This window comes from Haliaeetus leucocephalus, unplaced genomic scaffold (genome assembly GCF_000737465.1).
Source record: "Haliaeetus leucocephalus isolate CR32 unplaced genomic scaffold, Haliaeetus_leucocephalus-4.0 Scaffold251, whole genome shotgun sequence".
In the NCBI taxonomy this organism is placed as follows: Eukaryota; Metazoa; Chordata; class Aves; order Accipitriformes; family Accipitridae; genus Haliaeetus; species Haliaeetus leucocephalus.
This window is the reverse complement of record NW_010972687.1, coordinates 6,014,141-6,039,076: the sequence shown is the minus strand read 5'-3', so window position 1 is coordinate 6,039,076 and position 24,936 is coordinate 6,014,141.

Here is a 24,936-nt window from a genome sequence, read left to right as displayed (position 1 = left end):
TAGCTGAGGCTGGCAGGCACCTCTGGAGGCTGTGCTGTCCAATCTCCTGCACACCTAGAGCATGTTTCTCAGATCTTCTGTCCAGTTGGGCTTTGAATGTTGTCAGGGATACAAATGCTACAACCTTTCACAGCAACCTGTTCCAGTGTTGATCACCCTTACAGTAAAACACGGCATTTTCTTTTGTTTAAATGGAACTTTCTGTACTTAAATTTGTGCCCATCATCCCGTTGCTGGGCACCACTGACAAGACTACAGCTTCATCTTCTTTGTTCCTCCCCTCTCTGAGCTAGTCATTTTGGTTTAGAAGGCTATCAGGTTGGTCAGGCATGATTCCCCCTTCACAAATCCATGCTGACTACTCCTAATCACCTTCTTGTCCTTCATACACATAGAAATTATTTCCAGGACTAGGTCCTCCATCACCTTTCCAGGAACTGAGCTGAGGCTGACTGTCCTGTAGTATCCTGGGTCCTCTTTCTTGCCCTTGCTGAAGACAGGAGTGACATTTGCTCTCTTCCAGTCCTCAGGAACTGCTCCCCCTTGCCACAACCTTTTAAAGATTATCAAGAGTAGCCTCACAATGACATTTGCCAGCTCCCACAGCACTCATGGGTGCAACCCATCAGGCCTCACGGACTTGCATGTGTCTGGTTTGTTTAAATACTCCTTAATCTGATTCTCCTCCACCAAGGGTAAATCTTCCTTGCTCCAGATTTTCTCACAGGTCTTAGGGGCCTGGGACTCCTGAAGATGGTTCCTACCAGTAAAGACCAAGGCAAAGTAGCAGCAGGTCCATATTTTCTCTAGTCTTCCTTGTGCTGGTGATATTCCTATAGAAATCCTTCTCGTTGCCCTTCACATCCCACTCCAGATTCAACTCCAGGTGGGTTTTGGCTTTCCTAACCCCATTCCTGCGTGTTCAGGCAGTGTCTCTCTGTTCATCCTGAGTTACTTGATGCTGCGTTCACCTCTTGAATGCTTTCTTTATGTGTCTGAGTTTTGTTACAAGCTCTTTGTTCATCTATGCAGGGCTACTGCCACCTGTGCTTTTAATTCCTGCATGTTCTTGAGCTTGGAGGAAGTGATTCTTGGAAACCAACCATCCTCAGTTTTAGTTACAGCTCGCAGACAGTTAGTCGTCAGTATAGACATTAGGGTATTTTTTTTTAAATAAGGAAAACAAGACAAAATGGTCACGGTATTTGAACACCAGCACAATTACTGTCCATATCTCTATTAAAATAATAATGGCTTCAGATTGTAGTTAGACAATGTATTACAATGGGAGTGTCCTTCACTTTTCTAAAAGCATTAGGAGAACAACTTTGCAATGAAGGAAAGAGTGACTAGGGTATTTTGTGCACAAAATTGATTACACAGGATGAGAGGAAGGTGGACGTCACCCTAAGACAGTGGAAAGAAAGTGACTTGTCTGTGGCCTAAGTTATTTAAGAATCAAATAAGATTTTCAGAAGAACTAAAGACACTGAGAACCTCCTTCATCTGTTACTGCCTTTGTACATTGAGAATCTATAAATGTAGCCGTCCCTTTTCCAAATCTTTCTATCATCTAGCCCCTACATTTGTGTTGGCAAGGAATCCTATTTGGTACACAGGGAAAAGTATCTATAAGCAGTCGTTTGCAGAACTGGGGCCCAAGACTATTAGATGCTTACGAAGAGGATCTGTCTCTCTATTTGTTTTAAAAGTGCCTAACTAAGTAACTCTGTGACTCTCTAAATGCTACTAAAGTTCAAACATTAAGTTATAATAATGTTATGGTAATTTCAATGATCCAGTCTGTCTGTGTTTCTTTTATTTTACATGCTGCAGTCTTGACAGTTCTTACCTTAACATTTTTACACATTTTAATATTTAAAGATTGGAAGATTTAACTTTTTAAGTTTGTGCAATATTTTGATCTTTGTAAAGTCATCGTTTACCAGGAAAATACACCCATAAATAAATAAATAAACAACATGTTTTCTTCATGATGCAGTATCAAATAAAAGATCAAGAAATGGAAAGGTAGCTCAAGTCTTATGTCAGCCTTAAGATAATTGATTTTAAATGCTAGCCAGGACACTGTGACATTGAAAAATGAGAATCACGGGAAAATAATATGCAGAGGTTTCAATTTAAACCAATATTTACTGATGTAACTCCATTTTTGGATATGGCTTTAAGTATCAATTTACATTTTAATATGCAGGCCTTAAGTACAAGCTGTCATGTTGAACTGGTGTTATTGCCTTTGGAAGTGTTATTCTCTGACTATCTGAAGAGCAACAACCTCTTTAAAAGCCTACATTTTACATTAAAAAGCTCATTATTTAGCAGTTAAATAACATCAGACCTCGCTAACCTCTGCGCTTCCATGACCTCAGAAATACCATGGCAAAATCTGCTGTGGCGTTAGGTTATTACTCATTCTGACCACCTGCTTTCAAGATCCTTTGCCAAATCTCTCTATGGTCAGTTTTCATCCCTGAAATGAGCAAGAGTTAGGAAGCATCACTTCTTTAAAGGCTTTTCATTACAAAGGTGGGGAAAAGAGTGTTTGCTGCACCATGTCTTGATTTTGTCTGTTTAATAGCATTTAGTACTTGCAGCTCCCTTTCAGTTCACTGATATGATACCTTTGCATGCTTCGGACTTCTTAAACCCAGGCCATCTTTACTTAGCTTCCTTAAAGAAAAAGGGATTTAAGCACTCTCCAGACACGCAGGTTTGAAGTCATTGACCATGCTAAGTAGATTATTTTAATAGCAGGATTGAAAACCCACTAGTTTAGAAACTTGCAGCACTTATTTTTAAAAATATCTAAAACTGTTTCATGTCATAATGGCAATACCTAACCCAAATGATTTATTTGCAGTATTTAATTTTATTGCCAGACAAGAACATAGCTGTGTTTCCTTACATAGGTAGTTATAGCTCTAAAAAACTTTGGAAAAGAAAAAAATGTGTATTTACTCATCTGTGACTAAACCCTGTGTATATGACAGCAAGATAGATCTATTTTCAGTGCTTGCATATCACCTTTAATAAACTGCTATCTATAGAGTTACTGCTCCTATGATGACAGAAAGATGATGACAGAGCTACAATCTACTATTCTGCTCAGCAAAAGAAACTTTAGCGCTACAAGTTCCTGTCCTCGTTGAACTAAATATTATTTTGTCATAAACTGCAGTGACAGCAGTATTTCTCCCCCAGCAAATAAAAATGTTGCAAAGCAAGGAAGACATCTAATCATGGAAGAGAACCAAAGAGGCAACACATAATGATCAAATCTTCAATCACTTAATCAGTTACACAGTATAACCATATAGGGCTTGCCCTGCCCTTTCTAGTGAGATACATTAATAAATAGTCTCCCTTAAACAGATACAACTAAGATGCACTCCAAGACTGATGGGATCTAGTTAATGAAAGAGAATGTAGTATAACATATAAATAAGGAGGTGCTCTTTGCATCTTAACAGTGATTTGAAGTTGTCTGGTTCACTTGGACATGTGTATTTTTTAAACGTCATTGGCAAAAGAAAATTGATTAAATGTAATGTTATAGTAAACAGGAGGCTGCTGTGGATGGGTCTATAGTATAACAACAGATGGCACGGGTTAAATCTATCTATTAGCAGTCACTTGGCAGGGAGACTGAAAAAGAGAAAAAAAAAAAAAAAAAGAGAGACAAACAGATGCCAGGTGTAACACTGTGCTTGATATAATAGTTCCACAGCTTGAAACTAAAATACATTTCATTTTCTTGTCTCACTCAAATTTCCCTTAGCCATCCACCCAAAATTTTAAAAATCTACTGTTTCCAATTAGGAATTTTAAAAAATTTGCACAACAATTACTCTAGGATATTGCCAGACAGATGGTTTTCCACTGCTGAGAAACAGGAACTTTATTATTACTCCAGTGGAAAATCAAGGACCAGAAGTAATGCGAAGTCATCAAACAGTGGCAGAGAGCTAGTTTGCCATGGCAAAGATGGACAGCTTAACTGCCCATCAAGTGCTTTCACACTAAACTCCCTCTCCTCTCCTCCCTTTGTTTATTGCTGCACTGTAGTTCTTTAAGAACTAGGATGCCATTTTTCACTGGCATTATTCTTGTTTTCTCTGTGAAGTTTCTGAATAGATAAAAAAAAAATTATTTTTAGTGTTTTAACTTTGGTTTTAGCCTCGAAACCTAGTGGGCAATACAGTCGTCTGTGTATTCAGAAGATAATTATCCTATCATTGTTCCCCTAGAGCTCATTAAAATGGCAAAGCAGTATTTTTTTTTTTTTTTAAGGAGACAAGGCTGCTAATCGTGGTGCTAATAATATGGTGATCATCTCTGGTTTTTTTCTACCTTTTCTTTCAAGGGTTTGGAGTTCATGGGAAAAAGCATAGCCTGGTCACTAATAAATCAATCTCACCTCATATCCTTTCATAAGTGTGAAATTAATTCTGAGTAATACTGATTATAGCAACTGTATCCTGGCCTTGGTCAAACCTAATTACTATTTAATGTCTTGTCGCACTCCGTTATTGTTTCCAGGTAATGTGTCTCCTTTTCGCTTAGCAGCCTTTACAGGCAGCTCCTTGTTAATGAATAGTAAGAGCTGAAAAAAAACTACAAAGAGTCTCAAATGACCTCTTTTGCATTGAAAAAAGATACGTGGATTGATAAATACACTAGGATGTGTTATTATCCATTATTCAGTTTTACAATTAGTGAACACCTGGCATGGAGAAGGTGAGATGGCTGTTTGCTTCCCATCAGTATTAATGTTGATTTCTAACAGGCACCAGAGACCACACCAATCTCACCCTTTTAGAGGAGATAAAAATGTGAACCAAGAATAACTTTGCCTAATATTACGAGATAAAGATTTAAATATTAACTTTAAAGGTTTATGGATTACATGCCTTTTCTTAAGGTGTCATCTATATGAGGTTTCCTTACGGAGTTGAAATAAGACTAACAAGGATTGTGAAAGGTCAGTCTATTTCAAGTCTACAAAATAACAAGGAGATAGGTCAAGGAGGTGTAACACTGCTGTTGGGTATAGCCAGGCAAAGAACATTTTGTTTTGTCTAGTTATTTGTCTAGATATTATCCAGTAGACCTGAATCAAGTTGATTTTCAAATATAATTAAAAAAGCCTCTTCTGTAAATTGCAGATATGAAAGCTTGGTAATGTTAGTTTGGCTTCTGTAGGCTGTTGATTGATTCTGTGTCTTTGGTCTCCAGATTCAACATTTTCCGTTTTAACGTGTAAGCTACAAACTTCAAAGAAATATATGGATACATCAGGTTTGCCAATCAACAGTATCTTATAAAAAATAAGTGTTGAACAAAATTAAGGGGAATAGAATATTTGTTTAAAACAGCCTTTTGAACCTCCAGAAATTCACAGCTAGGACTGCGAGTAAAACAAATGTCACAGGTGAAAATATTAATTTTAACTTTGACTAGTCTTCATGGAACAAAGGAAGATTTATGCACAAAGGTGTGGATTATTTTTCTTTAATGTGTGCAGGTGTGTGTTTTTCTCAGCACTGGATGAATATCTTGATAGTTTATATTAAAAGCAATGTGACCCTCAGATACTAAGTAGTATATTTATCAAGAGCATTGATATTTTGGTCAATACATACGTCAAAGTAACCCAGAATGCTTTTCCAGAGGGAATGGGCAGAGAAGGAAGAAAACATGAAAGGCATTTTAAAGACTTACAGGGAAGAAAAAAGAAAGACATGTTAAAGAACATGTTATAAATACAAAAAAGTACTCACTCATTTATAGTGCCAGTCCACATAAAGCCCGAACTCTGTGATGCATTAGTAAACAAGGAACAGTGAACCACAAAACACTAAGGCACAAAATGTTTTGCATAACAAGCATCTCTTAAAATTACAGTGTGAGAAGATAGGCTGGAGGGTTTCCGTGCAAAGTGCAGACTTTTTCACACCTGAGGATATTTCAGCTGACTTCAGTGGGCTGCTGAGATTTGTTATTCTGAGTTTGTGGTTAAAGGGCACTGGTCATTAGAAGTGGAACAGAGTGACAGAGGCATTGATGCTATTCCAGCTCATAAAATACACTGACTAAAGCCCAACAACACAGCATTGCATTTATAACACCATCTCATAGGAGAAAGCATGTTTTTGCTTTCCTTTCCTGTTCCTGCCTCCCACTCTACCCTGCCTATAGGATCTATAGAATGCACAGAGCCTGGCAGCCAGACACAACAATGCTGTAAAGAAGGGCAGGGATCAATGTCAGTGCCTCTGGCTGGCCAGACTGCAGGACCCCACAACTCAACAAAAGCAGGTCTTCCTTTTTTCACCAAGTAAAATGTTTTTCGGACCAGGCTTTGAAAAACTCAATGCTGTCTTTTAAAGAATAAGAAGCAATAGCTGCTGTCTTCAGACATACAGTTGTATTTGACATATACAGACAATTTTTTCTGTTGTTTTAATGCTAGGATAAAATAACTAATACAAATATGTGAAGTTTTATTAGCCGTGAAAGTCACATCTCCCACTGACACCTCAAAAGGCTATGCATTGTCAGCTTTACAGCTTTGGTATCAATGCAAGTTCATGAGAAAATAAGTTTTTGATATACTCTTTTTATTAACATCTGTTCTACAGATCAACTGGTGCTATTATATATTTAGCAATGCTTCAGTATTTGAATGGTACCAAAGTCCTATAGACTGCTATTCCCTGACTGAAATTAGTTCTTTGGCAAGTACTGTCCCAGCTTTTCTTTGCAGATGCTTGTGTCAATGAAAGAAGTGCATTGCTGCATCTCAAAGCAGCATTAGAACTGGGGAAAATGCTGCCAGTTTTACAGTAAAAGCGTATTTCTGGAGGTGAAAAAAATTACAGGACACACAAATGAACAGAGTAAGAGTCTGTTCCTGTGGCCCAAGGAGGCAAAACAAGACTAGTGAAGATTAGTTCTGTGAAATACATCTTCAGGATACAGACATAAAAATAAATGTAGTCTCCAGACACTTGAAAACTTAATATAGTAATAAATTTGCTACATAGTAATAAATTTGCTATAGACTGAGATGTAAGGTTGCAGGCACTGTTCTCCTAACCCTAAACATGCTTGCTGGGTGCTCAGTCTCAAATTCATCTGAGGAAAGGCACATGAAGGCATTTGCTTTGGACTGGTCAATTAACAAGCATAACGTTTTAGATATGACTAAGTGTAATAAATTCTGCCTTTGGATAAATGGGTGTGATTGTCCTGAAAGTCCTTGTGAGCAACAATCCTGTGCAAGTCAATAGACATCCATTTACTGCAAGTTCTGATGATCCTACGAGTGCCAGGAGGCAAACAAACACTTCTTTTCCAGCTTCTGCAAAGTTAAATAATGCTGCCTTTTAACTTGTCAGATCTGTTTGTGGTTATCTGTCATGTGTACTACATCAGTGTCTGGGCATTTAGGTAAAGGCTGGGTATGCACCCGCTAGGACCATACAAAAGCAAAATGGAAAGCTGCAGGCTGAAAGATAGTGCATCTATTCAAGTGATTCCACTTTAAAATGACATTTGAAAGATGAAGTTTTCTAAAATTGTGCCTTTTCAGCATTGACTTGAAACAACAAGAAAAAACCCCCCATACTATAAGACTGAAAATTTCCTAAACATGAACACAGGACTTTCCAGAGTCCTTGAGAATATCTCACTAGAGCTGCTGTAAAGGTTTACAGTAACATAGCATGTTGAAGTATGCTCCAAAACAAGTTTTCTCTTTTGGGGCAATAAGAAAAATAGTACTCCGTCTTTTTAAAGCAGGTACAGAATTCACTTTGACATACTAGTCACTATTTAAAACTTGTTAACCTTATCTTGACTATTGCTTCATTAATATGTATATGCATTCCTTGCTTGCTAAACACCATGCCAATATTTACAAAAAGCTTTTAATCTTCTAGTGCCATCTAACTGGATAGAAGTTCTGTGTTAAGATAACATCATATTCCATAACTTTAAAAAAATTGTAGGGCTAATAAGGCTTTAGATGTTCTCCAGTTAATTATATTTGGCATTAATTCAAGAGCAGCTGTTTCCTTCCCTGTTAGTGCTGAATATAGGGAACCTCAAGGGAGAAAAATGGAGTAGCTTCTCTTCTCTTTGACTTAGAGAAAAGCCATCAGTGTTGGAGGCTAAACATGAGCATTTAAATCAGTGTAGGTGCATGTAGAGTCAGCTGAGAGTTTACTGGGTTATGTAGATTGCTTAAGCAGAGAAGAAACGGACTAAACCAGACTAGACTAGGCTAGACTAGACTAGACTATTTCAGTTGGAAGGGACCTACAACAATCATCTAGTCCACCTGCCTAACAGGGCTGAATCTGCGAACAGGAAGGGAATAGAAGGCTACCCAGCACTGTTTTTTAGTAAAAGATGGGGAGAAGGGACTGAGCCAGACTTGTGCCAGTAGGTAAGCAGAAATTATATATGACTAGACTTCTGCAAAACAAAATTCTCAGAGTTTACTGAATGTTTTTATGTGGGAGATTCAGGCAAATAGGAGTTTCATTCTTACTGGTTCTACTAATTAGCCTGGGCAATGGTTTATTTTAAGGGGTCCTAGGAAAAGATGGCTCTTAGCAATAACGTTTACAGGTTGCCTGGCTATTGTTCTAAGGGGAGGGAGGGAGGGAGAACCAACCATGTAACTGGTGCCACATGGTCCCAAAGTTCTCCATCAGCAACTAGAGCAATTCAGTCACCAACTAAGGTGATTTCACGACATTGTGAGAATACTGCAAAGCCAAAGTATTAATCAGCAAAGTAGATTTTGAAGGTGCTGCTGGTGAAGCTGCACAAGAACAAAATATACCCAGCAGAAAAAACCCAGAGTGAGTTTCTGCTACCTACTAAAGCGAAAAGGAGACCAGCCTCTTCTGCCATGCTGCTAATCACCTATAGATGACTATTCCACTTTATTGCATATTTATTTTACAAATGGCTTTTCAAAGCAGGTGTTCTCATTTACAGAATTCCTCCTCCTGAGAGGCTTTTACTTTCAGTCTGCAGTTAGCATTGCTAGCAATTTTTTGCTAGCCTCTTTGATTCTTATTTTTTTTTGGTCCTTATATTATATAGTGAGATTTTTCTTTTCTTCTGAGTCTCAATGCTTTTCACCTTTTCATCTGGGACTGAGAATTTCTTTATGATTTGTTGACAACCCTATCTTGCTTTTTTCCCATCTGAAGTATGTCCTCTGGGTGTATCCTGTTCTAAGCGAAATCTTACACTCCCAGCATATTACACAAATGTACTTCCTACTCCATTCTTTTTTTCCCAATTCTCCTTCTAATGAGGCTTGAAAGATTGTCACTCTGTTTACTACCAGGCCTGCTGTGTAGTAAGCATTGTCTACTTATATTGAAGCAAGTTAAGGATACTCCATTCATTTAAGAAGGTATAATACTCTAAATTATATGTGCTCCATAAGACTGTATTAATCTGTACTCTAGCAGACAGACTAGATGCATAAAACTAGTATAACTACATGGTAGCACATCTGTCTGTCAGTGTACAGGGCATTTGTAACAAAGTACGAGTTTTGTTGTACAACTGTTACAGTGCCACAAATAAGGCATGTTTAATTTTCAGCAATTTCTTTTTAATCTGATACTAACATGGACAGAAGAATAAAATTTTATAGCTGCATTAGAGAAAAGGCTCAAAGCTTAGAGGAGGAAGCTGAAAAGTAGACTATCATCAAATTAGTGACAAATTAGTGACAGAAGTCTTTCTGTTCCAAGTCTCAACCCTTATGCACTTACTCAGGTATAAGATTGTGAAATAAAAAAGTGTTTGTTGTCTATAATAGCATCCCCAGCTTGCCTACATTAGTAGGCAAAAAAACAGACATAAATGGAGCTTATCCACCACTACCGTGAGCAACAAAAATCGTCAAATGTTACTTACAACTTAAAGATGAAGTTGTGTTTTTACCACTAAGATAGTGACTTGGCATGTTTTGATATGTGACACCTTTAGCAGTGGAAAATCCATATATACCATTTGGAGAGACACTGAGGTTTACAAACCATTGTCATGAGTCCTGCTGGCACCTCTTTGTACTTAAGAAATATTTTAGTCCTGGCAAGAAATTTTAGCCACTGATATAGGAAGAGATTAGATTACATAGACCAAATGCTCTGGAAGATAACACAGACTCTTCATTCTAGTAGGAAGGGTGGGTGGGAATGTGTTGGGGTACGGTAGTTTGATGTGATTATCCTTAAAATGTATTTTGCTAAAACACTGTATAGGAAGCATAATTCCTTCTTCTACTTACTTCCCTTGCCTATCATACAGTTTGAAACAATTAAGAAATGCCTCATTAACATGTTTGCTATAATTTAAAGCTAGCCAAATTTGGAAAAGATTTGACTCTTTGTCTTGTGTGTAATGTTGTGATTCATCTGTTTGCAATTGCTTCTTGTTTGTTTCAGTGTTGCAATAGCAATTCTTGCCTTTCAAGTACCAAGTAAATTGTTGGAAAGTATATCTTTTCTAGATTATGTAAACAGCATGCTCCTATAGAAGGAAATACTTTATTATTCTGTGCACTAACATTTAATCTATTGTAGTTACAGTCTCCCTTTTCAATAGAAGTATATCCATTAGGGTCTTATTTTTAAATTCTTTCTTTATTGTGACTTCAAAAGACTGTCTCCTCACAATTACATTCAAAGATTTGGTCCTCAAAAAGTGCATGTAATAAAACTATAAATGTTAATATATTTCCTTTTTCATAACTGTTTTGCAGTATCTTTATGCAAGCCAAGAACTTAACAACAGAAGTCTGTGACACATACGCCAGAATTCCAATCTAGTATCTCTCTGTAAATGGAATTACTTTCAGGCATCTAAGCAACCCCTAAAAAAGAAATACATTAGAAGCTACAAAGCTCACAAATGTTTTGGCATTTTCCTGCATATAAAAGCTATGTCTTGTCAGAACTGCACATAAATGTAAAGGGAAAAGGAGAATGGATGTTGCACAAAGTGATGTCTTTGGTTCTTTTGGAATGGGGGTTGGCAAATTTTTGGTTTTTCAAGATCGCAGGATAACCTTGGTTGGAAGGGACCAAGGTCTCTAGTCCAACCTCCTGCCCAAAGCGGGGTCAGCTTTGACATCATACAAGACTGCTCAGGGCTTTATCTAGGACAACCTTCAAGGATAGAGATAGCACAATCTCTTCAGGCCCCTGCTCCACTGCTTGGCTCTCCTCATGTGCAAACCTCTCTTGTTTCAATTTATGCTTGTTGAGTTCATCCCTCAACTTCCTGCCATGGACTGCTGTGAAGAACCTGGTTCCGTATTCTCACTGACCACCCCATAGGTATGGGAGAGCTGCTGTTAGGTGTCCCCCAAGCCGTTCCACTTTCAGGCTGAACTAACACCAGTCCTGCAGCCCCACATCATAGGGCCTGTGCTCCAGCCTCCAACAGTCTTTCTGGCCCTCTGCCAAACTCCCTCCAGTTTATTAACGTCTTTTCTGTATAGGGGGCCCCAAAGTCACTGCAGCATCTAGATATGGCCTAACAAATTCTGAGTAGTGAGGGATAATCAACCCCCTCAAACTCCTGGCCGTGTCCCTGTTCACACAGCCCAGAAGGCTGCTGACCCTTGCTGCTGCTCAGGCACATGTCTAACTGGCACTTGCTCAGCTCACTGCCCATGAGATGCCCCCCAGTCTTCTACACGGTGCTTCTACCCAGCTGGTCCATTCCCAGCCTTTGCCATTGCCAGGGTCTGTGTCATTTCCAGGGTCTCAGCCTTCCCAGGACTCAGCACTTGTCCCTGTTGAATTTCATCATGTTCTTCTTGATAGGTTCCTGCAGCTTACCTAGGTTCCTCTGGATGGCAGGTCTTTCCTCAAGTGTATCACCTGGTTCCCCCCAGTTTGGTGTCATACACCAAATGGACAAAAGTGTCCATCATCCCCTCCCCCACGTCACTGATAAAGATATTAAACAGGACAGGTCGCAGGACAGACTGCTGCCATACCCCACTTGCTATCAGAGTAAGATTCTTTAACTACTACCAATCATTCAACCATTTCTTATCCATCTGATTGTCCGCTGTAATGTCCTAACTTGGATACAGCAATATTGTGGGAGACAGCGTTAAAACCCTTGTTAAAGGTAAGTGACATCCACTGTTCTTCCCCTGTCCACAAATCCAATTGTTTTATTATCAAAGGCAGTTGGGTTCATCAGGCATGATATATCCATGCTGACTGTTCAAGGCTTCCTTCTTCCCCTTCATCTGCCCCGAAATGAGCTGTAAGAAGAATCCGTGACTTTTCCAGGGACCGAACTGAGGGTAATCACCTTGTAGTTCCCTGGATTAACTTTTAGCCTTTTTTGAATATGGGCACAGGTTTTGCAGCATTTACGTTTCTTCATTTGTTGGAACCTTTTCCCAATCTCTGTGACCTTTCAAACATGACAGAGAGCAGCCTTTCAAGGAATTTGGACATCTGCTTCAGCACCCTTCGGTGCAGTCTGTTGGGTCCCAAGGACTTGTGTGGGTTGATGTCTCGCAAGCAGTTCCTGACTCAGCTGTCATCCCCAGCTGGTAGCCCCTCTCCTCCTTGAGCCCTGTAACTAAGCACAGAGGTCTGGCAGAATTTGCTGGTGAGACAAAGGCCGCAAGTACTTCAGCCTTACCTGTGTACACAGCCACTAAATCACTCCCACTCCATCTGTCAGCAGCAGTCTCACATTTTCCTTGTTCAGTCTTTTACTGCCAATGTAATGGCAGAAGCTCTTCCTGATGCCCTTCCAAGTCTCAACTCTAGCTGAGCTTTGGCTTTTCTGATAACATCCCTCCTGCACAGGCAACATTTTTTAAATTCTTCCTTTACAGCCTTGCCATCCTCCCCTCTCCTGTACGCTGCCTTTTTGAAATGAGCTGTGCCATGACCTCCCCACTTATCCAAGCTGATGTCCCAATACATTTACTTGATACCCTGAGTTTAGGGGTGGTCTGCTCTTGTGTTTCTGAATAAGCCAAAATCTGTTCTCCTGAAGTCCAGGATATGTGCTCTGCTGCTCTCCTTCCTCAGTCCTCTCAGGATCTTGAATATCATTATTTTATGGTCACTGTAGCTGGGGCAGCCATTGATTACCACATCCCCAACCAGTGCCTCCGTGTTAGTGAACAGCAGATCCATCTGTGTGCTGCCCCTGCTTGGCCGTCTAGTACCTGTATCAGGAAGTTTCCCCTGATACTCTCCAGAAATCTTGATTGGTTGTGTCCTGCCAAACTGTCCTTCCGGGAGGTGTCACAGGTCTGTGACACAGAGACCTCCTCAAATAGTTTAAAGAAGGCTCCACCCACTTCCTCACCCAGACTGGCTGGTCTGTAACTCATTCCCACTACGTTGTCAGCTTCACTGGTCTTTCCTCCAACCCAGGCCCTCAAGCTCTCCCGCACCTGCCATCTGTCCCACACACCTGACTGCTCCTTCACACAGAGAGCATCCCCCTCCTCTCTTCCCTATGTGTGCCTCCTGAAGAGCTTCTGTCTGTCCACCACACCACTCCAGTCGCTTGAGCTCTCCCACCTTCTCTGAGCAATCCCAGCAATGTCCCTGCTGTGTGACTGCACATGGTGTGCAAGTCCCTCCTACTTGTCTCTCAGGCTGCATGTGTATGTGCTTACACACTTGAGATGCCTGTCCCTTCGTTCCATTTTACCATTTCTGAGGTTTCTCTTGTTCTTGATCCCCAACATCTCCCCCCTTAATGTGAGTCACCACCTCCTTTTTCCATCATTCCTAGTTTAAAACTCTCCTCAACAGTTTGGTCAGCGTACTGACAAAGATGGTCTTGCCCTGTTTTACTGAGTGGATCCCATTTCTTTGTAGCAGTCCTCAATCCACAAAGTGGGTCCTGTGGGGATAAAGCCAAATTCCTCTCCATGACACCTGTTGTGCAATGACGCGTTGATCTGCAGAATCCATCAGCTCCTCTCCAAGCATTTCCCCTGAACCAGCAGGGTAGATGAGACCCAACCTGGGCTATCATGCCCTTGACCCTCACCTCCAGAGCCATGTCATCACTCTTGATATGCCTTGGCCATATCACTGCAGACCACAGGGCTGTGCAGCGGGGAGAAATAGTCCAAGGGCTGGGTATACCACAGATTCCCAAATCTGAGCTCCCCACAAGCAGCAAACTTCCCTAGACAAGTCAGGTTAGCAGATGTGGGCCTCTGCAGTCACCCACTATTAGTCACCGATTCTTCCAAGTGCTCCTACAGGATTTGGGCTCTGATGCTTCTCCAGACAGGGCTTTCTGCCCCTCACCCGCTATCAGGGCCCTTTGCCTACTATGCAGCTGCAGACATGCCGGTGGAGCAGCAGCTGTCCTTCTGTTTCAAGAAGTCACAAGCTTCCAGAATTCCTCCTCACGGGAGTCTCTATGCACCCCATGGTCAGCCACAGTCTCTGCCTGTCTCTCCTTGTGGGCAGTTGGCTGTTCAGGCTCTGCTCTCTGCAGGGTCTCTGCGAAGATCATGGTAGCCCAACACATCCAACTGCCCCAGCCCTGGGACTGCCTGCAGCCCCAGGCACCAGGACCTAACATGTTTTACCCTCTATAGCTCAAGTAAACTGTCGGAATATCAAAGCAGGGGACAGTCAGTTCCAAACCCGAAAGTATTTCACAAAAATTCAGCTGCTTCTCTCTGAGTAAAATGTGTTGAAGGTAAAGGCCGTTCTGCATCTGGCCTTCCTAGCATGGTATTACATGAATGCATGTATCTAATATTTCTAATACTATCTGCCACCAGGTGTCTTTGGCAAAATAGCCTTTTCCTGTAGGGCATCATGCTGCCAAGAATTAAGGCGTCTTCTCACACCAGCTGTTCAGTCTGGTGTTACCTATGGTACATGTGTCCTGCACCTACAACATATGTACTAGCCCCGTGTTGAGGATCACACTATAGAGGAAGATCTTGGTGCCATATTAGGCCTTATTTATTCTAACAATTTGCATGGAGAAATCACACGGTCATATTCTGACCACCATAGTTTTCCACTCCTGTTGTTATCAATTAATATGTATAATATGATTGAAATAACGAGGGAGCTGCTAAAGTTCTGTGTAGAGCCCCCATCAGTTAATATTTAAAATAGGGAAACAATAACTAGACATGATTTGGGGCTTAGGAACTAACCACTAGACAATGGGGCTTTATGTTTATGTCAGAAAAGGTAATGGATTGTGGTCTGGTCAATAAACCTTGAAGAACCACTTGGAACTGCCAAGGTTAGGGAAGAAGTAGGCAAAAAGGTAATTCCTACAGGGGGAGATTGCAACCACCAACTCATTGACCACCTACTCAAATGACACCACTTATTCAAAAGAAGACAACGAAGGAAGAAGGCAGAGTCTGCGTGCTAATTTACATGAGGGGTGAAGAAGAAAGAACCAATCATTAAGGAAAATAACAATGAATATGTATTAGTTAAGTGTATAAGTGTGAGAATTTTTGACACAAGGTGGTGCTGTCTTGAGACAGGCACATGTTCGTGCGCATCAAAGAAACTAATTTGAAGATACCTCAACTCTGTGTGTCATTGGCTTGCACACCAGTTAAACAAACCCTGTTTGTGGGACAACACCGTTAGCTAAACCTCTAGTGTTTACAAGCAGGCCCAACACCCAGTCTGAAGCCCAATGCCTGGTGCCATGTTGTCCCCCCTCAGTTTGCATCCTTCCCACAAGGCAACAGCAGCTGTGATTAGTCAGTGAATTTCTAGTGGGCCCATATTGGTAAAGAAAAGCATAGTGAGACCTTGAAGGACTAATAGATTTAATCAGAATCTGAATTCTTTGTCACAGACCTGCCAGAAACTTCTGCTGCTTGACCACCAGCTGAATTATTTATCTTCTCTTGGGTATCAGAGCAGCTCACAGGAAATACCAGACCTTTTGTCAGAAAAGTCTGTCGACTGAATTATTTGGAGAATTAATTTCCTAAGGGTAGATTCCCCAGTGTTCTCCTCTTCTCCTCTGCATGAGAGAGAGAGAGACTGGAAAATATGATCCTTTCTGATTCCTACTTTTTCAGGGACTCCTGGGAAGATGTAGATCTGACAAGCTCTCCTACACTTCTGCCTGTGAGACCACTGTGAAAAAAATGGAAGACCATGGCCGTTGTTCAACTGCCAGCCCCATAAGCTTGAATCTCCAGCCAAGCCCTAATTAGTTTTGCAGTTTGGGAAGCAGATAAAGAGTCACAGACACAGAATCACATCTGCAGTCACTTCTGAGTGGAAGCTACGTGGCACGTAGCTTGGTTGCAGGCACAGCATATTGCCATGCATGGAAAAAAGCTGTTAATTTTCTTTACAAAGTGATATTAACCTAGGGCTGTGGCTGAGGTCTCCAAGAAACAAAACATGTCACCCTTCCCAGAGGTTGATAGTCACATATCAGCAAACAGGTAAATAATCCAATTCCATAACTCTCGTGTTTTTCTGGAACAAATGGAAAATGCAGACGTCTGTATTTATGTAAAGATGTACACACCTATATACCTTCATGTTTTTATGTACAGAAGTCCATACTTTCATGCTGATAAATGTGGTGGTAGCTAAGCTAAGTCTACATCCCTGTTTAACAGGAGTTTCAAGAGATGTAGTAATATTCTTCAAAGCTCCCATAACATTGGTACTAAGTCCTATTTTCTTCTACCTACCTACTTGCTTTTCTTGAGCTAGCTTATAATAAGCAGGTCCAATATAATGTAGACCTGCAGTCTTCCACCTTGGTGCAAGTAATGCTAATATCACCTTATTCTTCACAATCCAAATTCTGTTTCAGCTCCAGCCAACCCCTTATCTGCACTCATAATCACCAATTTTTTTCCAAATATTTCTGAAAAATCCTTTCCCACACTTATAAGCAATATAGTAACCTATCTGGAGCTCCAGGTGCACTCATTAAAGGACAACAAACAGTATTTCTCATCTGATGTTTGAGACCCAAATTTGGAGGCTGTGTGATACAACAAGTGAGCACCACAAAAATTTCTTTGCAACATGACTGAATCAGCCCACATCCCTTCTCTCAGCATGCTGGAGAACCAGACAGACACATTCTCTGATCACAGCCTATCTTTGGGAATCCTGTAGAGCACTCATGGCGACTTTTATCAATATTAGATATGAAGTCTCCACAGAGTAGAATGTGCTTTTTTCCCAAGCTAGCTTTCACTGGCTGTGAAGATAAGTTTGGAAGCATATAGAAAATCCTGCTGTTGTTCTGGGACACCTTCACCTAAAAAGACTAACTCACCATAAAGTCCCATTCTAATTAGAAATTTGCCCTATAAAAAATCCAGTACAAACTTTCTTTTTGATTTGGTCTGAGAGAGTTCCAGTCTATATCATTTAACCTGAAAAATTCACCCTGTAATTTATGAATTTGGATTATTTTTCTTTTACTTCCATGCTGTTGGCCAAGCACACCCTACAACGGAAATGTAAATTTTGGTTGCCTGTATCCATCTATGAGTCAGAATGGAACTGTTTACTTGCTCACTGCTCAGTTTTCCAGTGCCAGGAGCAATAACCTACTGCAGGCTTTAAAGTCCACACAAGCAATTTTCACATGCTCTGTACAGAATGATTGCAGTCATTTACTTCTTACACAATTAGAGAAGACATCTACCTATCTTAACGGTCTTTCAACTTTCAGATAGTATCATTGCATACCAATAGGAACATTATGACATTCTGAATATGATTTGTTGGCAGTGACACTGCTTTCAGCAAAGTTAAAAACAAATTCAGAAGTCACAGTTGAATAACCTTGTATCATAACTTCTTTGGGAATGTGTGAAGGTACATCACAAGTAGAATATAATTGATCAGTAAATCTGGTTGCAACATTCTTCAAAATACATTTTTGTGAAAATATCCTGATTGTCCAACCTGAAATGTATGAGAGACACTAACTTTGCTCTATGGACTTTTTGTTGGGAAGGTTATATAGCATCCTCAGTCAGACAGTTACTTCAGATGAGAGAGGATGAAATTGAAAGTCTGAATATTTTATCCAGAAATTGATATTTCAATGCAATTTCACTTGTGAAAATGCTTTAAAAGTTTTAGTTTTACTCCAGTGCAGAACAGAAACAAACTTTAAAAGCTTGACTGTTATAACAAAATCAAATTCTCATCTTTCACCAATTCCAATAATTTTATTATTTTCCAGAGGATTACAAAATGGGACGCAAAATATTCATTTAGACAACAGTACTTTTCAGACCCTCTTTCATCAGTGTAATGCCTTAAGCTCTGCAATGTTCCAGCCATAAACAACATGCCTACACACTACAGAAAATATGACACAGAGGTTAAATAATTTCCCGCTGTCAAACTAGTAGCCTGCCATTGAAATCATATCTCCTGACTCCCAGTCCTCTTACCTGAACACAATGATTCCATCAGGTTGTGGGAAATAATGACTATCATTAAAGCAATCCAAAATATTACTGTCCACGAAAGCAGAAGTCACACTGTAGGTCTCAGAGAAGACAAAAGCTAAAAAGAACCTGTATCTAGTAACTGACTTGCTATCTGTCAACAAGGAAAGTTCAAAATAATTTCTTTTCTTTTTTAAAAAATGAGCTATTTCAGTATTATTGTCATCAAGCAATGCATCATTTATTTATTAAATGAGACCACTATTACATCTGAAATGTGGACTAATTATTCTAAAAGCATTAATCAATTTGTTAAGAACTCTTCGGTAATAATGTAGTCCCTGTTGCTACCACGGTAAGGTTTACCTCACATAACTATAATCTGCTCACTGACACAAATACTACCTCCTTTTAGTTAATTTCAGGAAAACATTTTAGAAGTGCTCTATGCTGAAAGGGATGATAAATAATTTTTAGACTGAAAGTTGAAGTGGATTGATTAGGAGCAATTTTTTATGTTTTACAGAATAAAAAGATGAACTACATGGTTCACGGAGCCAATTTGCAGAGCAACCTCTTCTTTCTAATTGCTGCTAGACTAATGTAGAAGCACACTCCTAGAAAGTAGAGAAATCCATTTACCCAATCATGTCATTTAAGTAGTGAACACAAGTAGTAGATTTTTCCATTACCTTTCATATTAGCCTTGCTACATTCCACCTGTGACCCTAATTTTAAGAGTGCAATGCTCTTTTATACAATTTTGTAACCATAATAAAGGTCCACTTCAAAATTTTTCAAAGTAGACTAAGGACACTTTAAAAAAAACATAATTAGGGACATAACCAATCTCACTAATTCCTGGTAATGTATTGTAAAACCAAATTATTTGCTGAAAGGTCTAATAAATTCCCATCTTCAGAAGCAGAAAAGAACATTTCCTCTATTTCCTCTGGCACAAGAATCTAGTGACTATTCTCTTTTGAGTACTTACTCTGTGGTTGTCGCAGCTATTGCAAAATTTATTTTAAGAATTGTTTGGGTTTTTTTTTAACAGGAAATGGATAGACTCCTATTTAAATCAAGATATGATGGTTTGGGTTTTTTAGTATTGTTCACATGAAAATAGATAATATATTGTTGCTGGAGAGAAAAAAGGCGTATCCTTAGCTCCGCCCATTATAGCAAGTCAGAGCACACAGAATAATTAGCTTTATGTTCAGGTGTCTCCTCTAAGGACCATTTCTATTAATTTCTGGAACTGCATTAAAAAGAATAAGGAAAGTAAAAACAACCCTGGAAGCAGAAGGTGGTTCTGTGCAATGCTTCTAAGTTTCTTTATTGACATACGAACATGATTTAAAAGTTATTTTCATAAATACTTAGAAAGAAAAGGCACATGTTTGAAGAAACTATTCTTCATTATTTCAGAATAAAAGCAAACATCATCATTGACAGTGTCATGTTATACAGAGTTTCCTAATAGACTGAAATACTTTTATACAGTGTTTTCTGATCTTTGGATGAAATGTATTAAAGAAGTGCAAGCTGTTGTGACCCTGTACCACAAAATATTTTCTATGTTATAGCAAGACTAAATTAAAGGAATGATTCAGAAATAACTGCTTTAATTCTGCATTACACACAAAGAGGCCCTCAAAATCTGAAAAGCCGTTACAGCTTTTGCTGCAGGATACAAAAGATCTGTACAGAGAAAGAAGAACTGGAAATGCCAGCTTATTTTTTTTAATGACAGCAGCACTACTTGTAACACGTTAATACAACTAACAACATTCTCATTGCTTAATGCTCTGCTTTAAAACATAATTAGAGAACCCTGCCACTTCCTGAAATCTCTATTAACAACATTAACTGCAGTAATTCAAAACAAATATTAAGTATCTGCTACTTGTCTAAATACTGATTTGAATGTATTATTGTCCTGGTTTTGGCTGGGGTAGAGTTGATTTTCTTTCTAGCAGTTAGTATAGTGGAATATTTTGGATTTAGTATGAGAATAATGTTGATAACCCACTGACGTTTTTAGCTGTTGCTAAGTATATACTAAGTCAAGGATTTTCAGTTTCTCATGGCCGGCCAGCCAGCAAGAAGGCTGGAGGGGACACAGCCAGGGCAGCTGACCCAAACTGGCCAAAGGAATATTCCATACCATGTGAGATCATGTGTAGTATATAAACTGGGGGGGAGTCGGCTGGGGATTAGCTCGGGAACTAACTAGGCATTGGCTGGCGAGTAATTGTATTGTGCATCACTTGTGTTGTACATTCCAATTCTTGTATTATTATTGTTGTTGTTGTTATTATTATTATTATCATCATTATTAATATTTTCTTCCTTTCTGTCCTATTAAACGATCTTTATCTCAAACCATGAGTTTTACTTTTTTCCAATTCTCCCCCATCCCACTGGGTGGGGAGGAAGTGAGTGAGCAGCTGTGTGGTGCCTAATTGCTGGCTGGGGTTAAACCACGACAATTATTTAGGTGCCAGAACAACAAGGCTAGCATGGATAAATTTGTGTTGTAGGATTTACTGGTTTTCAGCAGTACCTGGGGTTTTAAAAAAGGCCTCACAATGACCTGATTGGGATGTTTGGGAAAAAGAAAGGAGTTAGTAAATATATTTTTTACAAAGGCACATTTTGATAAATATGTTGCGCATACTGATAAAGGCAAGGCCAAATGCTTTTAAAATAATTAGCATCTTGAAAAAAAAGTCAGCAGTTATGGTCGCCCTGCTGCGTGCGCTGGTGATCCCAGTACAGATATGGGGTTTACTGAAGATTTAGATAAAATGAGCTAAGTAACTCGATCTTCAAAAGAATATGACTTCTCCAAACTGTATACAGGTCATAACTTATTCCGGGGAAACCAAGGAACAAGTGAAAAATGGGCTGTGGGGTCCTATTTCAACAGCACAAACTGAATTAGCAAAGGCTGTTACAGCCAACATCCACAAGTTACCTAGAAGCACAGCTGCAGGTTCAGATCCACCATGTAATACCGAAGTGGGATCTGGACAAGATGGGTATAATCTTCTGCCTGTGAATTCCTTCTGAAGGCCCTTCTCTTTTGCTCTTTCCTGAGACCCTTTCTAGCAAATGTTTGATATTGAGCAGGGAAAGTTCTGTCCTAAAATATTTACTGATTTTTTTTTTAACTCTGTTGTAGTAGCACAATTTCACTGTCTTTGTTAGGCTTAAAACTGATTTATATCAGTAAAACTGGGAAAGGAAGCAGGCAAGCATATTTACTTAACATTAATGTAAAAATCTTAAGCAAGAACAAACTTTGCTTTTAAGGTGCAAAAGGAGTTCTGATAAGTGAGGTTTCAGACTTGCACAGTGTGGATAATATAAGCATTTTGCCTACTGAGTTTTTAAAACCATTTAGTAAATAAACAACTTTTGCAAAACAAGATATATATTATTTTAAAATCAGATTGTGATTTTGAAAACTGGAAAAGCTCTAGTTTTCTAGTACTGGAGGTAGTCACCAGCAGTTAGCTTCTTTGTGGATTCAGTTCTGGATATCACAAAAGTTTCCCTTTCTGGTACAGTGACCATATCTTCTTTTACCATTTCTTGCTAATGTATTGCACAGGTTGCAATCCTAAAGTTAGAACTACCCAGATAAGCCCAGTTGATATCAGAGATGCCTGCTATATGTGAAGTGATATGATAGCTAAGTGACAGGAGTTGTGCCAGCAGAAGTCCCTAGCATAAATAGGACTCCACTGGTAAAACTGCATTGATGATTCTAAGTGGTAGATGCAGAAAGTATACAGCCGTGGATAAGCAAAGATGGCATATTTGTAGATCAAAGTCCACTTTTGTTAGGATAAAACTGAGCCTTTTAGCTAAGCCCACTTTTTCTAGGTATAACTGCATCCACCCCTGGAACAGCTTTAGGAATATCTCAAGCACTGGTACTCTTCAACAGAAAGGCACTCTGTATTTTAATCCTAAAAATCTTTACAGCTGCTTGTAATTTTACAGTCATAGGAAAATACATTTGAAGGGATATACCTTTATTCTGTAGCTCCAAACCACATAGCTATATTCAAAGCTTTCCCAACTGATCTAGTCTAACCCGTTCGTAAAGGCCTCCTGGCCATGGAGCCCACCACCTCCCCAGGTTCATAATAGATTTATTTGAGGTCTCTGCAGACAGTACCTTTAAGAATATTTTCCTCCTGTCTAATTTGAATCTTTTCTGCAGCAATTTAAGCCTGTTACTTCTTGTCCTACTGCAGACACAGAGAACAGATTAATTTCTTTTGGTGTGTAATAATCTTACGTAAAAATCTTATGCGTATTTGAAGACTATCATGTTTCGCCATTCCTCCCTCCAACCTTATTTCAGGTAAACAACCCGATTTCTTTCAACCCGTCCTCACCACACGTGTTTTCTCCACTAAGGATCGTTCTTGCTGCTTCTCTGGATTTTTCCTGTTTCCTTCATTTCTTCCCTGAAGCATAGTTCCTCATTCTGCAGGGGGTCAACCTGCACAGACTTAGCAGTACTGACCAGTGAATTACTTCATGTATTGTGCTGGTTTTGGCTGGGATGCAGTTAATTTTCATCATAGCCCCTCATATGGTGCTATGTCTTGGATTTGTGACCAAACCAGCGCAGATAACACAAGGATCTTTTAGTTATTGCTGAGCAGTTGCTGAGCAGCATCAGGGTCTTCTCTGTTTTTCATGCTGCCCCACCAGCATGCAGGCTGGGGGTGCACAACAGTTTGGGAGGGGATGCAGCCAGGACAGCTGACCCCAACTGACCAGGAGGATATCCCATGCCACACGGTGTAGTGCTCAGCAGTAAACGTTGGGGGAAAGAAGGAGGAAGGGGGGAAGTCTGGCATGATGACATCTATCTTCGCAAGTAACCGTTACGCGTGATGGAGCCCTGGTGTCCCAGAGATGGCTGAACACCTGCCTGCCGATGGGAAGCAGTGAAGGAATGCATTATCTTGCTCTGCTTGCACAGTTTTTGCCTTATCTGCTAAGATGTCATCTCAACCTCAGTTTTTTCTTTTACCCTTCAATTCTCTCCCCCATCCCAGTGGTGGGGAGGGAGTGAGTCGTTGCATGAGGCTCAGCTGCCCACCATGGTTGACCTACCGCATGTGTCTTTCACATTTTAAACCTTTTCATATTCCCTTGTTCAACACCTGTCGTTTTCATAGTCACAAGAGGCTGAGGCTGACAAGCTCTGTGGTCCACTACAGCCCATAACTCCCTGGAGGGCTGCTGCCTAACCAGTTAGTGTCCATACTTAATTTGAGCAGTCTGTTGCTTCTCCTGAAGAGTAATACCTTGTACTTGTTCTGACCGAATTTCATTGTTGGTTGTTTTTAAACTGCATATCCAATTTGCCAAGGTTGTTTTGAATCATACTTAAAACATCCAATCATCATCCTAGATCCCTGCCCCAGGCTTAACTCACAGAAATTTTAGCAGATATGGTTAAGTAATTTCTGAGAAGAGAATGACAGAAAAAACATACAATTTTGGCAGTGACTTGAAGAAGGTTTTAGAAATACTAGTGCATACAATTCCATCTCTCTTATCTCTATGCTTATAGGCACTATATCCCCAACCTGGCTGCCTGTCCCTTTCTGCCATACCGCCAAGCTTCTTTTTTTTCCAGCTCTACAAGTTTCCGGTGTCCCAATTTTCAGCTTCTGCCCACCTACCATCATCTTACAGTTCATGCTCAGACCTTTTCCCACATCTGTTCAAGTTTCTCACTTTAGCTGTCCTGCCCCTTTGCCTCTGCATGCTTTCACATACCCAATTTTCCTTTTTCTCTATCTACCTGATCCTTGCCTCTTACATGTATCTCCAGTTTTTGCTTCCTGTTCTTCTGTCCAGGTACTCAGAAACTCAGGACTGTCCTCTGCCCCTGGACAACCCTTTACAAAAATATGATTTGCTGCATCTTTCATGCTCTTGCTTCCTCTAGCCTCTGCCTTTTCCTTACTTTCTGTCTTATAAAAACTCAGTCCTCTCTGCTTCATTTTCCCCTTCCTCTCTCACAGACTTTGAGGTCTGCAGGGCAGGAAAAACTCCTCTCCTCTTAGCTGGTGTGCTAAGTGCCAGAGTGCCACTGGCAGCCAGTGACTGCGATTAGAGGTAAAGTCCTCTTCAGTCACTTCTGTTTTGAGAGGCACCAAACAATGTGCAGTACAGTTAAAACAGAAAGCCTCTAAAGGGAGGGCTTGTGTGGGCAAAGTGGTTACCACCAGAGACCCTACTCTTAATAGAGTATCTACAAATGTAGGGGGTATACTAGAGTGAGACAACAGTTTGAGAGTATGCATCCTCAGGCTCGAATATCAGGAAGTAAACAAAAAAGTCTTAATATTTTTGAGATGTAAAATAAAAAATAAATTATGCCAGTCTCA